The sequence below is a fragment of the Oncorhynchus mykiss genome, chromosome 6, assembly GCF_013265735.2.
Source record: "Oncorhynchus mykiss isolate Arlee chromosome 6, USDA_OmykA_1.1, whole genome shotgun sequence".
NCBI lineage: Eukaryota > Metazoa > Chordata > Actinopteri > Salmoniformes > Salmonidae > Oncorhynchus > Oncorhynchus mykiss.
This window is the reverse complement of record NC_048570.1, coordinates 5239935-5255468: the sequence shown is the minus strand read 5'-3', so window position 1 is coordinate 5255468 and position 15534 is coordinate 5239935.

Here is a 15534-nt window from a genome sequence, read left to right as displayed (position 1 = left end):
AGACACACACACACACTCACACATGCTGAGATGAGCACCCACACACACACACACACAGACATACACACGCACACAGACAGACACACACACACTCACACAAACAGGCTGAGATAGCCACTGTGTTCTGGCTGATAGATTGCAGGAGACACTGGGAGCGTGGGGGACATTTCAGCAGCTGTTTTCTCTATACAGCTGCTGCGCCACAGACAGGGCACTTCGCATCATACTCAACTAGTGTGTGTGTTTGTGGGGACGAGTTGGGATGGGGTGGTTTGTGCTTGTGTGTGTGTGTGTGTGTGTGTGTGTGTGTGCGTGTGTGTGTGTGTGTGTGTGTGCGTGTGTGTGTTAAAAGATGTTTATGTGCCTAACCCACATAAAGGGAATCAAAACAGACACTCAAGGGCACCTCTAGACTGGACATTAGTTTCTATGTACAGTGTCAGTCAAAAGTTTGGACACACCTACTCATTCAAGGGTTCTAGAACACCTACTCATTCAAGGGTTCTAGAACACCTACTCATTCCAGGGTTCTAGAACACCTACTCATTCAAGGGTTTTTCTTTGTTTTTACTATTTTCTACATGTAACATTATAGTGTAGACATCAACACTATGAAATAACACATATGGAATCATGTAGTAACTAAAAAAAGTGTTAAACAAATATATTTTAGATTCTTCAAAGTAGCCACCCCTTTGCCTTGATGACAGATTTGCACACTCTTGGTATTCTCTCAACCAGCTTCATGAGGTAGTCACCTGGAATACATTTCAATTAACAGGTGTGCCTTGTTAAAAGTTAATTTGTGGAATTTATTTTCTTCTTAAAGCGAAAGGAAAGGAGAGGTTAGGAGAGGAGAGGAGAGGAGAGGAGAGGAGAGGAGAGGAGAGGAGAGGGTGAAACCCACTGTCCTCTGAGCTAGTGTCACAGGGAAGTGGAAGTTGAAGCTGACGCGGGCTTGACACTCAGACCATGTGACAGGGAAGACCCAGGGTGGGTGGCCCCCTTCAATATTAACTCTCATTTGGAGTGCAGCTGTGTCTGTAGTGTGTATGTGTACACTATGAAACATTGAACAAAGCAGCTGCCATGGATCCAGTACCATTGCACCACAGCTTTCAATGTCTATTAATGCTACTCCCCAGTCACAGCCCACACACACGCATACAAACACACACACGCATACACACAGGGCCGTGGTTGCTCACCACCCATACTACTCATCGGCACCAGCGTCAGAAGGTCTGTGGGGGTCGATGTTGGAGACATGTTGGTGTCTTAGGGATATTCTGAAGGCTTCTCTTTTCATGACCGATCCATCAAAGTGTGTAGCGTACATTTAGAGCCAATGAGACAACGAGACGAGAGAGAGAGAGAGAGAGAGATCACAAAGGACAATGATGTGGCCGTGTGAGAGGAGAAAGTGAACTGACGGAGACCATATTTATTGGAAAGATGCAGAAAGATAACCCTGGTGATGACATTAACCCTGCTGCTTTGTAGATGTACCTATTACACCACTCCAAGAAACTCCCCCAAAAATGTATTATTTCGAAACATGGCCATTTCTCAGGCAAGAATTTTGCCAGAACTGTCTGCGACTGGTCTAAGTTGGGAGAGGAAAACAACTGAAAATGAGTTGTTATTGGCATCTACTGCATCTTGCCATCTTGATGTAATGTATCACTAGCCACTTTAAACAATGGCACTTTATATAATGTTTACATACCCTACATTACTCATTTCATATGTATATACTGTACTCGATACCATCTACTACATCTTGCCATCTTGATGTAATGTATCACTAGCCACTTTATATAATGTTTACATACCCTACATTACTCATCTCATATGTGTATACTGTACTCGATACCATCTACTGCATCTTGCCTATGCCGTTCGGCCATCACTCATTCATATATCTTTATGTACATATTCTTATTCATTCCTTTACACTTGTGTGTATAAGGTAGTAGTTGTGGAATTGTTAGGTTAGATTACTCGATGGTTAGATTACTGCACGGTCGGAACTAGAAGCACAAGAATTTCGCTCATTAACATCTGCTAACCATGTGTATGTGACTAATACAATTTGATTTGATTTGATTTGAGCTTTGGAACACTCTTTGTTTTTGTAGACCAAACTACGGTCCCTGGTTCAAATCCAGGCTGTATCACATCCGGCCGTCATTGGGAGTTCCATTGGGCGGCGCACAAATGGCCCAGCGTCGTCCGGGTTTGGCCGGGGTAGGCCGTCATTGTACATGAAGAATTAGTTCTGAACAGACTTGCCTCGTTAAAATAAAGGTTACGTTTAAAAAATGAATATATATTTTGTCTTGTCCCTTTCACCCTCTGAATGGCGCAGACATGCAATCCATGTCTCAATTGTCTCAAGGCTTAAAAATCCTTCTTTGACCTGTCTCCTCCCCCTTCATCTACACTGATTGAAGAGGATTTAACAAGTGACATCAATAAGGGATCATAGCTTTCACCTTTATTCACCTGGTCAGCTTATGTCATGGAGAGAGCAGGTGTTCAATAATGTTTTGTATACTCAGTGTATATAAAGTACAAGAAAGTCACATTCTTGAGCGCATTTAGTCTGTTACAAAAACAAGGGGTTAAATATGTGTCCGAAAAAACGTACACGTTTCCTGAGCTGTCTTAGATCTCCTATATATAGGACAGACAGTTTAAAACCCTATTCCTTAAGATATTTATTTTTTTCTGTACATTTTTTTTACATTTATAAATGTGTCATTCAATGCTTTTCTACGGGCGATGGTAGTAAAGGCCAAATTCAATATTTTTTTCAAATCTTTTGAAAATAGTTTTTTCGCTTAAATATTCTAAAATCGAAACGTTAAATGATTCATGGCATGAACATTTTAGAACAAATTTCATATGTTAGCTCAGTGACAATTTACATTCCTCCATAAAACACGAAGAGATTGTGTAATGTTAAGAAATACGATAAAGCAAAACTTGGCGAAATTCCCCACCCCTTAATAACTGGAAACTCTGAGCCAAATGACCCCTCACCTTACGGAGTTCTAAACACCTGAATCAGGGATCTGTTCTAACGACCAGCGCTGAAACAAAATATGTGAAATTGGGAAAACGGCCTGTTTTTACATACGCTAACGATACCATCCTAAGTGAGGTCTGTCCACAAGAGAATGAATTGTATCTTTCGTCCTTCCGCCCTCCGTATCTCTCTGAAGGCTACAGCGAATCTCCTTTCATTTTACGTCTCGCCCGGTTACCAAGACGATGACAAGCTGTACTTTTTAAAAAAATGAAAAAAATATATAATAATTCCTGAGGCGTGTACAACTAAAACCCTACCTCCCCTCTGAGACCAGGCTAATGTATCTGAGCCTGAGTAGAGCGAGTAGCAATAAAACAGTTGTCTGTGATTTCTAGTGGCAGGCAGAGAGCACCTGCACAGTGCTGCTGTGTTCCTGAGAGCAGGTCTCCTGTGTCGTCGGACCCCTGGAGTAACACTGCTGTGGTACAATCTCCTAGACACACACGCACACACACACACACACACACACACACACCGCTCAGTGTCAATGACGGATTGAAAGGCTAATAGCCCTGAATAATTAAACTGAGGCAGGAGTCAGTCGAGTATAATGACAGGATGTGTGTGTGTGTGTGTGTGTGTGTGTGTGTGTGTGTGTGTGTGTGTGTGTGTGTGTGTGTGTGTGTGTGTGTGTGTGTGTGTGTGTCGTATAATGGCAGGGGGGGTTGTGTTGTAATGCTGCATTGGTTTCAACAGAACAATTATCAACATGGGCTATTACACTTTGTAATATCAGCCTGTGTTATGTAGTACAAACTAATTGAATTGAATAGGGAATCAAGTCAGCTCTATTCGTAACATTTCTACCTGCTATGTCTACCTACTGAACGTGAATCAGGTGTTATTGGATGAAGAACAAACCATTAATTGCGAGGGGGGGGGGTTCAAAATGTCCCCTCTATATATATTGAGCTCAACCAGGAAACAATGAAAGGCAGTCATTTGCATGTATCATTTACAATCATATGCCGGTCCATTAGCAATTAGCCTCTCCCTTCACTTCCTTCCTTCAAATTAGCAATTAGGCTCTCCCTTCACTTCCTTCCTTCAAGTTAGCAATTAGCCTCTCCCTTCACTTCCTTCCTTCAAATGAGCAATTAGCATCTCCCTTCACTTCCTTCCTTTCAAAATGAGCAATTAGCATCTTCCTTCACTTCCTTCAAATTAGCAATTAGCATCACCTTGGCATGAAGAGATGACTGAATGGTTAACCCGATTCAGACATATCCATGTACCGTACCATGAATTAGATTTGTCACCTGTTAAAGTATGGTTTGTACAGTTGAAAATGTGTAAATGCATGAGCAGGTTTAAGGAAAAGAGACGATGCTAAGTCGGTTAGCATCGATTGAGTTTTTTTGTGGATTAATATGATTCATATGAATGCTTCCACTCAGTGTTTGAGATCAATTGACACCCTTTATTTTATTTTAAACTGCAAAACCCTTTACGCACCACTGCACTTTGTATACCAGGGGTTGGCTGGCCTTCTCTAGTCACGCGTAGGCACAGGCACTGGTATACTTTTATTTACATTTTGGGTTTACTAACCTTTTTATTTGGGCATTTTTATTGTTCAGGAATGTGGTGGGTCGTCTCTTCGTTCGCTGGACTTTATCCTGCTAACTGTTCCAAATGTCCGAACTGAATTTGGTAAAAGGGTTTCTATGTCCTCTGCGCCATTGTCTTGGAACGCCTTACACAATACTTTTAAACTGGAAGAACTTGTCCCGATTGGTATTTTTAAATCACGGATGAAGGATTTTGAGACTGATTCCCTGACCTGTCAATGTTTTTAATTTGCTGTTTTTTATTTTGTTTTACTCTTGTGAATTCTATGTTTTTTACTAGATTACTTGTAGTTTTTCATGTTGTCTGTCTGTAATTTTTTTGTAATGACTTGGCGCTGCCTATCTTCACCAGGACGTTCTTGAAAAAGAGATTTTAAATCTCAATGAGCCCTTCCTGGTTAAATAAAGGTTAAATAAATACACATTGTAAAAACAAGTTGATGTGCTAAAGATTCCAGATGTTTTGTGAGGATATTTTGCAAATGGACACTATGCTTGTAACAACACAAATGTAAGATAACGTAGAAAAAAAAATGCAGATTTTTCTAAGTCGCACAAACAGTCTCTTTGGATGTACTTGAAATCAGCAGCAAAGGGAATCAAATCAAAGTGTACTGGTAGCATGCACAGTTCATGCACAGTTCATGCACAGTTCATGCACAGTTCATGCACAGTTCATGCACTGTTCATACACAGTTCATACACAGTTCATGCACAGTTCATGCACAGTTCATGCACAGTTCATGCACAGTTCATGCACAGTTCATGCACTGTTCATACACAGTTCATACACAGTTCATGCACAGTTCATGCACAGTTCATGCACAGTTCATGCACAGTTCATACACAGTTCATCCACAGTTCATACACAGTTCATGCACAGTTTATGCACAGTTTATGCACAGTTCATGCACAGTTCATACACAGTTTATGCACAGTTCATACACAGTTCATACACAGTTCATATACAGTTCATACACAGTTCAGACACAGTTCATACACAGTTCATACACAGTTCATAGATAGTGCTAACACAGCAGCCGTAGCAGAGCTTCTGTAACAAAGCTTCTTCCCCCTGAGGCCTCTGGGTAAAGGGGAAACATAATGTAATCTTGCTGTAAAGCTAAGCAGATCGGCCACTGAGCACCCTTCATGCAGTCCAGCTTAACATGAAGAAGATTAAATTAATTAAACATTCCCTGATGGCCAAACCTCAGGATTAGCGTTAGATTAGCATTAGGCGCTAACTCGCTAAGCCTCACTACCTATTCCTCACTAACTCGCTAAGCTTCACTAACTCTCTAAGCCTCACTAACTCTCTATGCCTTACTAACTCGCTAAGCCTCACTAACTTTCTAAGCCTCACTAACTCGCTAAGCCTCACTAACTCGCTAAGCCTCACTAACTCTCTATGCCTCACTAACTCGCTAAGCCTCACTTACTCTCTAAGCCTCACTAACTCTCTATGCCTCACTAACTCGCTAAACCTCACTAACTCTCTAAACCTCACTAACTCTCTATGCCTCACTAACTCTCTATGTCTCACTAACTCTCTAAACCTCACTAACCCGCTAAGCCTCACTAACTCGCTAAGCCTCACTAACTCGCTAAACCTCACTAACTCGCTAAGCCTCACTAACTCTCTATGCCCCACTAACTCGCTAAACCTCACTAACCCGCTAAGCCTCACTAACTCGCTAAGCCTCACTAACTCGCCAAGCCTCACTAACTCGCTAAGCCTCACTAACTCTCTATGCCTCACTAACTCTCTAAACCTCACTAACTCGCTAAGCCTCACTAACCCGCTAAGCCTCACTAACTCGCCAAGCCTCATTAACTCGCTAAGCATGTCCTAAAGGAAAAGACCTCAGCTCGATCCAATCACTTCCCCTGATATAGGCTGTAGATACTGACTGCATATTATAGGGATCCAGTCAGTCAGCATAGTGGAGGACAGGGTAACCCCCCCCCCCCCCCCCCCCAGAGTGTTATAGGGACCCAGTCAGTCAGCATAGTGGAGGACAGGGTAACCCCCCCCCCCCCCAGAGTGTTATAGGGACCCAGTCAGTCAGCATAGTGGAGGACAGGGTAACCCCCCCCCCCAGAGTGTTATAGGGACCCAGTCAGTCAGCATAGTGGAGGACAGGGTAACCCCCCCCCCCCCCCCAGAGTGTTATAGGGACCCAGTCAGTCAATATAGTGGAGGACAGGGTAACCCCCCCCCAGAGTGTTATAGGGACCCAGTCAGTCAGCATAGTGGAGGACAGGGTAACCCCCCCCCCAGAGTGTTGTAGGGACCCAGTCAGTCAGTATAGTGGAGGACAGGGTAACCCCCCCCCCCCCCAGAGTGTTATAGGGACCCAGTCAGTCAGCATAGTGGAGGACAGGGTAACCCCCCCCCCCCCAGAGTGTTATGGGGACCCAGTCAGTCAGTCTAGTGGAGGACAGGGTAACCCCCCCCCCAGAGTGTTATGGGGACCCAGTCAGTCAGCATAGTGGAGGACAGGGTAACCCCCCCCCCCCCCCCCCCCCCAGAGTGTTATAGGGACCCAGTCAGTCAGCATAGTGGAGGACAGGGTAACCCCCCCCCCAGAGTGTTGTAGGGACCCAGTCAGTCAGTATAGTGGAGGACAGGGTAACCCCCCCCCCCCCCAGAGTGTTATAGGGACCCAGTCAGTCAGCATAGTGGAGGACAGGGTAACCCCCCCCCCCCCAGAGTGTTATGGGGACCCAGTCAGTCAGTCTAGTGGAGGACAGGGTAACCCCCCCCCAGAGTGTTATGGGGACCCAGTCAGTCAGCATAGTGGAGGACAGGGTAACCCCCCCCTCCCCCCAGAGTGTTATAGGGACCCAGTCAGTCAGCATAGTGGAGGACAGGGTAACCCCCCCCCCCCCAGAGTGTTACAGGGATCCAGTCAGTTTGTCAGAGTAAATCAACGGCCACCAGAGCTCCAACCTGCATTAATTTTGATTACTGCCCTCCGCCTGATCCCTCCCCTGTTTTCCCAGCGTCATGCTATGCCTGGAAACAAAAGGCCTGTAACAACATATAGCCTTGACAAATGATTGATCTCTTCCTAATGCTCTCAAACAAGATGTATCAAGAACAAGGGATGAGTCGGATTGGAGTGGAGGTTGGGTGGGTTGGTTCAGGGAAAAGGGGGGAGTAGGGGAGGAAAGGGGTGATGGGGGGGGGGGGGGGGGGGGGCAGGGGGCTGGAGAGAAGGAGATGGCGAGAATGATTATGTAGGCCACACTGTCAGGCCACCCTGTCAGGTAAACTTTCTGCTTGTAGATTACTGGACATGTCAGGCCGGCTAAGTGTCGGGTGCTGTCAAGCAGGAACAATGGGGTTAACTATGGCTTGGATGTATTCTGCTTTATGTGTCAGGCAGAGAGAAAGAGGCAGCAAGGGAGAAGGATGAGAGAGGTAGGAAGAGAGAGGAAGACAGAGACAGAGAGAGAGAGAGAGACAGAGAGAGAGAGAGAGAGAGAGAGAGAGAGAGAGAGAGAGAGAGAGAGAGAGAGAGAGAGAGGGAGAGAGAGGGAGAGAGAGGGAGAGAGCGAGAGAGAGAGAGAGAGAGAGAGAGAGACAGAGAGAGAGAGACAGAGGAAGACAGAAAGAGAGAGAGGGAGACAGCGAGACAGAGAGACACAGAGAGGACGCCGCCAGTTCTCTCTCTGTGACACATCATACTAATTGGCATCTGAGGGAGGAATAGGAAGTTGAAGAGCATGACAGGGAGTTGGAGCGCATGAATTGCAAACAAGAACAATGTGGAAAAATGAATAATATTGTACAGCACTTTGTTTGTCCACTGCTACAAGCTAATTTCCCTCCTCCAAATATACCCACAATGCATCTGTTTTTTTCTTTCTTTGTGTGTGTTTTCCTTCCCTCCTTACTGTGTATGCTGGGGATTTGAGGCAATATGTCTTAGAAGTCATAGAAATGTATAGGGAAAACATCCACAGCTCAAACAACGGCCATCCCCAGCTCAAACAACGGCCATCAACAGCTCAAACAACGGCCATCAACAGCTCAAACAACGGCCATCCTCAGCTCAAATAACGGCCATCAACAGCTCAAACAACGGCCATCAACAGCTCAAACAACGGCCATCAATAGCTCAAACAACGACCATCAACAGCTCAAACAACGGCCCTCAACAGCTCAAACAACAGCCATCAACAGCTCAAACTACGGCCATCCTCAGCTCAAACAACGGCCATCCTCAGCTCAAACAACGGCCATCAACAGCTCAAACAACGGCCATCCTCAGCTCAAATAACAGCCATCAACAGCTCAAACAACGGCCATCCTCAGCTCAAACAACGGCCATCAACAGCTCAAACAACGGCCATCCTCAGCTCAAATAACAGCCATCAACAGCTCAAAAAACGTCCATCCACAGCACAAACAACGGCCATCCACAGCTCAAACAACGGCCATCAACAGCTCAAACAACGGCCATCAACAGCTCAAACAACGGCCATCCTCAGCTCAAACAACGGCCATCCACAGCTCAAACAACGGCCATCAACAGCTCAAACAACGGCCATCAACAGCTCAAACAACGGCCATCAACAGCTCAAACAACGGCCGTCCACAGCTCAAACAACGGCCATCCCCAGCTCCAATAACAGCCATCCACAGCTCAAACAACAGCCATCCACAGCTCAAACAACGGCCATCCTCAGCTCAAACAACGGCCATCCACAGCTCAAACAACGGCCATCAACAGCTCAAACAACGGCCATCAACAGCTCAAACTACGGCCATCCTCAGCTCAAACAACGGCCATCAACAGCTCAAACAACGGCCATCCTCAGCTCAAATAACAGCCATCAACAGCTCAAACAACGGCCATCCTCAGCTCAAACAACGGCCATCAACAGCTCAAACAACGGCCATCCTCAGCTCAAATAACAGCCATCAACAGCTCAAAAAACGTCCATCCACAGCACAAACAACGGCCATCCACAGCTCAAACAACGGCCATCAACAGCTCAAACAACGGCCATCAACAGCTCAAACAACGGCCATCCTCAGCTCAAACAACGGCCATCCACAGCTCAAACAACGGCCATCAACAGCTCAAACAACGGCCATCAACAGCTCAAACAACGGCCATCAACAGCTCAAACAACGGCCGTCCACAGCTCAAACAACGGCCATCCCCAGCTCCAATAACAGCCATCCACAGCTCAAACAACAGCCATCCACAGCTCAAACAACGGCCATCCTCAGCTCAAACAACGGCCATCCACAGCTCAAACAACGGCCATCAACAGCTCAAACAACGGCCATCAACAGCTCAAACAACGGCCATCAACAGCTCAAACAACGGCCATCCACAGCTCAAACAACAGCCATCCACAGCTCAAACAACGGCCATCCTCAGCTCAAACAACGGCCATCCACAGTTCAAACAACAGCCATCCACAGCTCAAACAACGGCCATCCACAGCTAGGAGTTCGCCTACAAAGACAAATCAATCCCCCTCCTGAATACGAGTCAGAATAATTAGTACAGTAATGTGCTGAAACTGCACAGAATAGGGAGGAGAGAAAGGGCTAGAGTAGAGAGAGAGAGAGAGAGAGAGAGAGAGAGAGAGAGAGAGGGCTAGATTGTGGAGAGAGAGAGAGAGAGAGAGGGCTAGAGTGTGGAGACAGAGACAGAGAGAGAGAGAGAGAGGGAGAGAGAGAGAGAGAGAGAGAGAGAGAGAGAGAGAGAGGGGGGGGGCTAGAGTGTGGAGAGAGAGAGAGAGGGCTAGAGTGAGAGAGAGAGAGAGAGAGAGAGGGCTAGAATGTGGAGAGAGAGAGAGAGAGAGAGAGAGAGAGAGGGCTAGAGTGTGGAGAGAGAGAGTGAGGGCTAGAGTGTGGAGACAGAGACAGAGAGATAGAGAGAGAGGGAGAGAGAGAGAGAGAGAGGGGGGGCTAGAGTGTGGAGAGAGAGAGAGAGAGAGAGAGAGGGCTAGATTGTGGAGAGAGAGAGAGAGAGAGAGGGCTAGAGTGTGGAGACAGAGACAGAGAGAGAGAGAGAGAGAGAGGGAGAGAGAGAGAGAGAGAGAGAGAGAGAGAGAGAGGGGGGGGGCTAGAGTGTGGAGAGAGAGAGAGAGGGCTAGAGTGAGAGAGAGAGAGAGAGAGAGAGAGGGCTAGAATGTGGAGAGAGAGAGAGAGAGAGAGAGAGAGAGAGAGAGAGGGCTAGAGTGTGGAGAGAGAGTGAGGGCTAGAGTGTGGAGACAGAGACAGAGAGATAGAGAGAGAGGGAGAGAGAGAGAGAGAGGGGGGGCTAGATTGTGGAGAGAGAGAGAGAGAGAGAGAGAGAGGGCTACAGTGTGGAGAGAGAGAGAGAAAGAGCTAGAGAGAGAGAGAGAAAGAGCTAGAGAGAGAGAGAGAGAGGGCTAGAGTGTGGAGAGAGAGAGAGAAAGAGCTAGAGAGAGAGAGAGAGAGAAAGAGCTAGAGAGAGAGAAAGAGGGATGAAAGAGCGAGAGTAGAGAGTCAGTGTGTACTGTTCATTTTATTGTTTATTTCATTTTTGTTTATTATCTACTTCACTTGCTTTGGCAATGTTAACATATGTTTCCCATGCCAACAAAGCCCTTAAATTGAAATTGAATTGATAGAGATAGAGAGACGCAGAGAGAGCGAGCGAGAGAGAGAGAGCGAGAGAGAGACAGAGAGAGAAGCAGACCTGGCTCTCAAGAGAAGACAGGCTATGTGCACACTGCCCACAAAGTGAAGTGGAAACTGAGCTGCACTTCCTAACCTCCTGCCAAATGTATGACCACGTTAGAGACACATATTTCCCTCAGATTACAACAGATCCACAAAGAATTAAAAAACAAATACGATTTTGATAAACTAGTGAAGAACAAACGCCATTATAAATACAACCTATATTTCAGTTGATGTTTTTTCCCTTTTGTACTTTAACTATTTGCACGTCGTTACAACACTGTATATAGACACACTATGACATTTGAAATGTCTCTATTCTTTAGGAACTTTTGTAATGTTTACTGTTCATTGTTTATTGTTTATTATCTATTTCACTTGCTTTGGCAATGTAAACATATGTTTCCCATGGCAATAAAACCCCTTAAATTGATATTTAATTAAATTGAATTGACAGAGGGAGAGAAGGGGAGGGAGGGAGAATAGGAAGACAGAGTATATCTGTATGTACTGTATGTACTCTATATACCTTATATACTGCATGTACTGTATGTACTCTATATATCTTATATACTGTATGTACTGTATGTACTCTATGTACTCTATATACCTTATATACTGCATATACTGTATGTACTGTATGTACTCTATGTACTCTATATACCTTATATACTGCATATACTGTATGTACTCTATGTACTCTATATACCTTATATACTGTATGTACTATATGTACTCTATGTACTCTATATACCTTATATACTGCATATACTGTATGTACTGTATGTACTCTATGTACTCTATATACCTTATATACTGCATATACTGTATGTACTCTATGTACTCTATATACCTTATATACTGTATGTACTATATGTACTCTATGTACTCTATATACCTTATATACTGCATATACTGTGTGTACTGTATGTACTCTATGTACTCTATATACCTTATATACTGTATGTACTGTATGTACTCTATGTACTCTATATACTGCATATACTGCATATACTGTATGTACTGTATGTACTCTATGTACTCTATATACCTTATATACTGCATATACTGTATGTACTCTATGTACTCTATATACCTTATATACTGCATATACTGTATGTACTGTATGTACTCTATGTACTCTATATACCTTATATACTGCATATACTGTATGTACTCTATGTACTCTATATACCTTATATACTGCATATACTGTATGTACTCTATGTACTCTATGTACTCTATATACCTTATATACTGTATGTACTGTATGTACTCTATGTACTCTATATACCTTATATGCTGCATATACTGTATGTACTGTATGTACTCTATGTACTCTATATACCTTATATACTGCATATACTGTATGTACTCTATGTACTCTATGTACTCTATTTACCTTATATACTGTATGTACTGTATGTACTGTATGTACTCTATATCTACATGTACTGTATGTACTCTATATCTACATGTACTGTATGTAGTGTATGTACTCTATATCTACATGTACTGTATGTACTGTATGTACTCTATATACCTTATATACTGTATGTACTGTATGTACTCTATATCTGTATGTACTCTATATCTGTATGTACTCTATATACCTTTATATACTGTATGTACTGTATGTACTCTATATACCTTATATACTGTATGTACTGTATGTACTCTATATCTGTATGTACTCTATATACCTTATATACTGTATGTACTATATGTACTCTATATCTGTATGTACTCTATATCTGTATGTACTGTATGTACTGCATGTAATGTATATACTGTATGTACTGTATATACTGCATGTAATGTATATACTGTATGTAATGTACATACTGTATGTCATGTATATACTGTATGTAATGTATATACTGTATGTAATGTACATACTGTATGTCATGTATATACTGTATGTAATGTATATACTGTATGTAATGTATATACTGTATGTAATGTACATACTGTATGTCATGTATATACTGTATGTAATGTATATACTGTATGTAATGTATATACTGTATGTAATGTACATACTGTATGTCATGTATATACTGTATGTAATGTATATACTGTATGTAATGTATATACTGTATGTCATGTATATACTGTATGTAATGTATATACTGCATGTAATGTATGTACTGTATGTAATGTATATACTGTATGTAATGTATATACTGTATGTAATGTATATACTGTATGTAATGTATATACTGTATGTCATGTATATACTGTATGTAATGTATATACTGTATGTAATGTATATACTGTATGTAATGTATATACTGTATGTAATGTACATACTGTATGTCATGTATATACTGTATGTAATGTATATACTGCATGTAATGTATTTCTCCTTGCCACTATTGTAATGTCTGTTTTATGGCGAGCTGTTGTATTGCAATAGACACGATGTCTGGATGTCTTTAACAAGCAGAAGCAGTGCTACCATCCACGCATGACTGATCGGCCTGCCTACCTGACACCGGCCCTGCTCGACCCGTCTGCTTTAAGTGAGAAACCTGGAGGTTTAATTGCAAAGAGCACATTGGGTATGAATCACACAGGACAGGCAGATAGAGATGGAGGGAGGGAGGGAGGGGAAGAGAGAGGAAATGAGTGAGGGGGAGACAGACAGACATACAGAGAAAGAGAGAAAGAGAGAGAGAGAGTGAGAGAGAGAGATGGACACAAAACCTCATAATATGTAAATGTTTTTCTGATGATGTGATATTTTAACATACCTGTTTCCAGGTTCCAGGTCTAGCCAGGAAAGCCTATTTATTTCAGGTTAACTATGTGACCCTCTCATCTCTCTATGCTGGTTCAGAGGGACTGAATACATTAGTCCTAGTCTATTAGTGTTTTGTCAACAGCCCTTCTATACACTGTCAGTATTTCCTGTTCTCTGACTCGCTAATTGCTTTGCGTAAAGGATCCAACACATCACAAGGGTTAATACAAATATATATAAATATATGTATATTTGACGCTGAAACAGGAAAGGGCTTTCCCCAAACTGTTGCCACGAAGTTGGAAGCACAGAATTCTCTGGAATGTCATTGTTTATCACATCCAGAGAGTCAACATTCTGACGGGTTGTGTTTATCCCATCCAGAGAGTCAACATTCTGACGGGTTGTGTTTATCACATCCAGAGAGTCAACATTCTGACGGGTTGTGTTTATCCCACACCCAGAGAGTCAACATTCTGACGGGTTGTGTTTATCCCACCCAGAGAGTCAACATTCTGACGGGTTGTGTTTATCCCACCCAGAGAGTCAACATTCTGACGGGTTGTGTTTATCACACCCAGAGAGTCAACATTCTGACAGGTTGTGTTTATCACATCCAGAGAGTCAACATTCTGACGGGTTGTGTTTATCCCACACCCAGAGAGTCAACATTCTGACGGGTTGTGTTTATCCCACCCAGAGAGTCAACATTCTGACGGGTTGTGTTTATCCCACCCAGAGAGTCAACATTCTGACGGGTTGTGTTTATCACACCCAGAGAGTCAACATTCTGACGGGTTGTGTTTATCCCACCCAGAGAGTCAACATTCTGACGGGTTGTGTTTATCCCACCCAGAGAGTCAACATTCTGACGGGTTGTGTTTATCCCACACCCAGAGAGTCAACATTCTGAGAACATGTCATTTACACTTCTCATTTTTAATTATACTTGCTTGTTTTTGATTTCAAAAATATATTTTCTATACTTTTATAATGATTCATGAATTCTGTTAAAACACATATATGGTTCTCCTTCTGTAGAAATGCACTATTTTCATTATTAGCCTTATCAGCGAAAGCATTTGCATGTGATTTGATGTGTGTGTTTATGTGCGAAATGTACTGGTTCTCATATTCCCCTGTCTGTCCAATAGAGTCTCCATGCATGCTAAAAATCAGCTTTTAAATATGACATTATTACTCTCCGACATACACATATGCTTGGTTGTTGGTTGCGCTGCGCTGTTGTTTTGTCCGTGTGCGAGACGATGCTTCTCCCGTGAGATGGATAACCTCCTCACCTGTCTTAACGGGTTGACGTACGACACGGGCCCGGCCATGCGATTTTTGACGCTCATCACGCAAGCAACCAGGCGTGAAATGAAATGCTCCCCTCTCTCTTCATCGAGCCCTTCGTAGTCAGGGAATAGAGACAGGG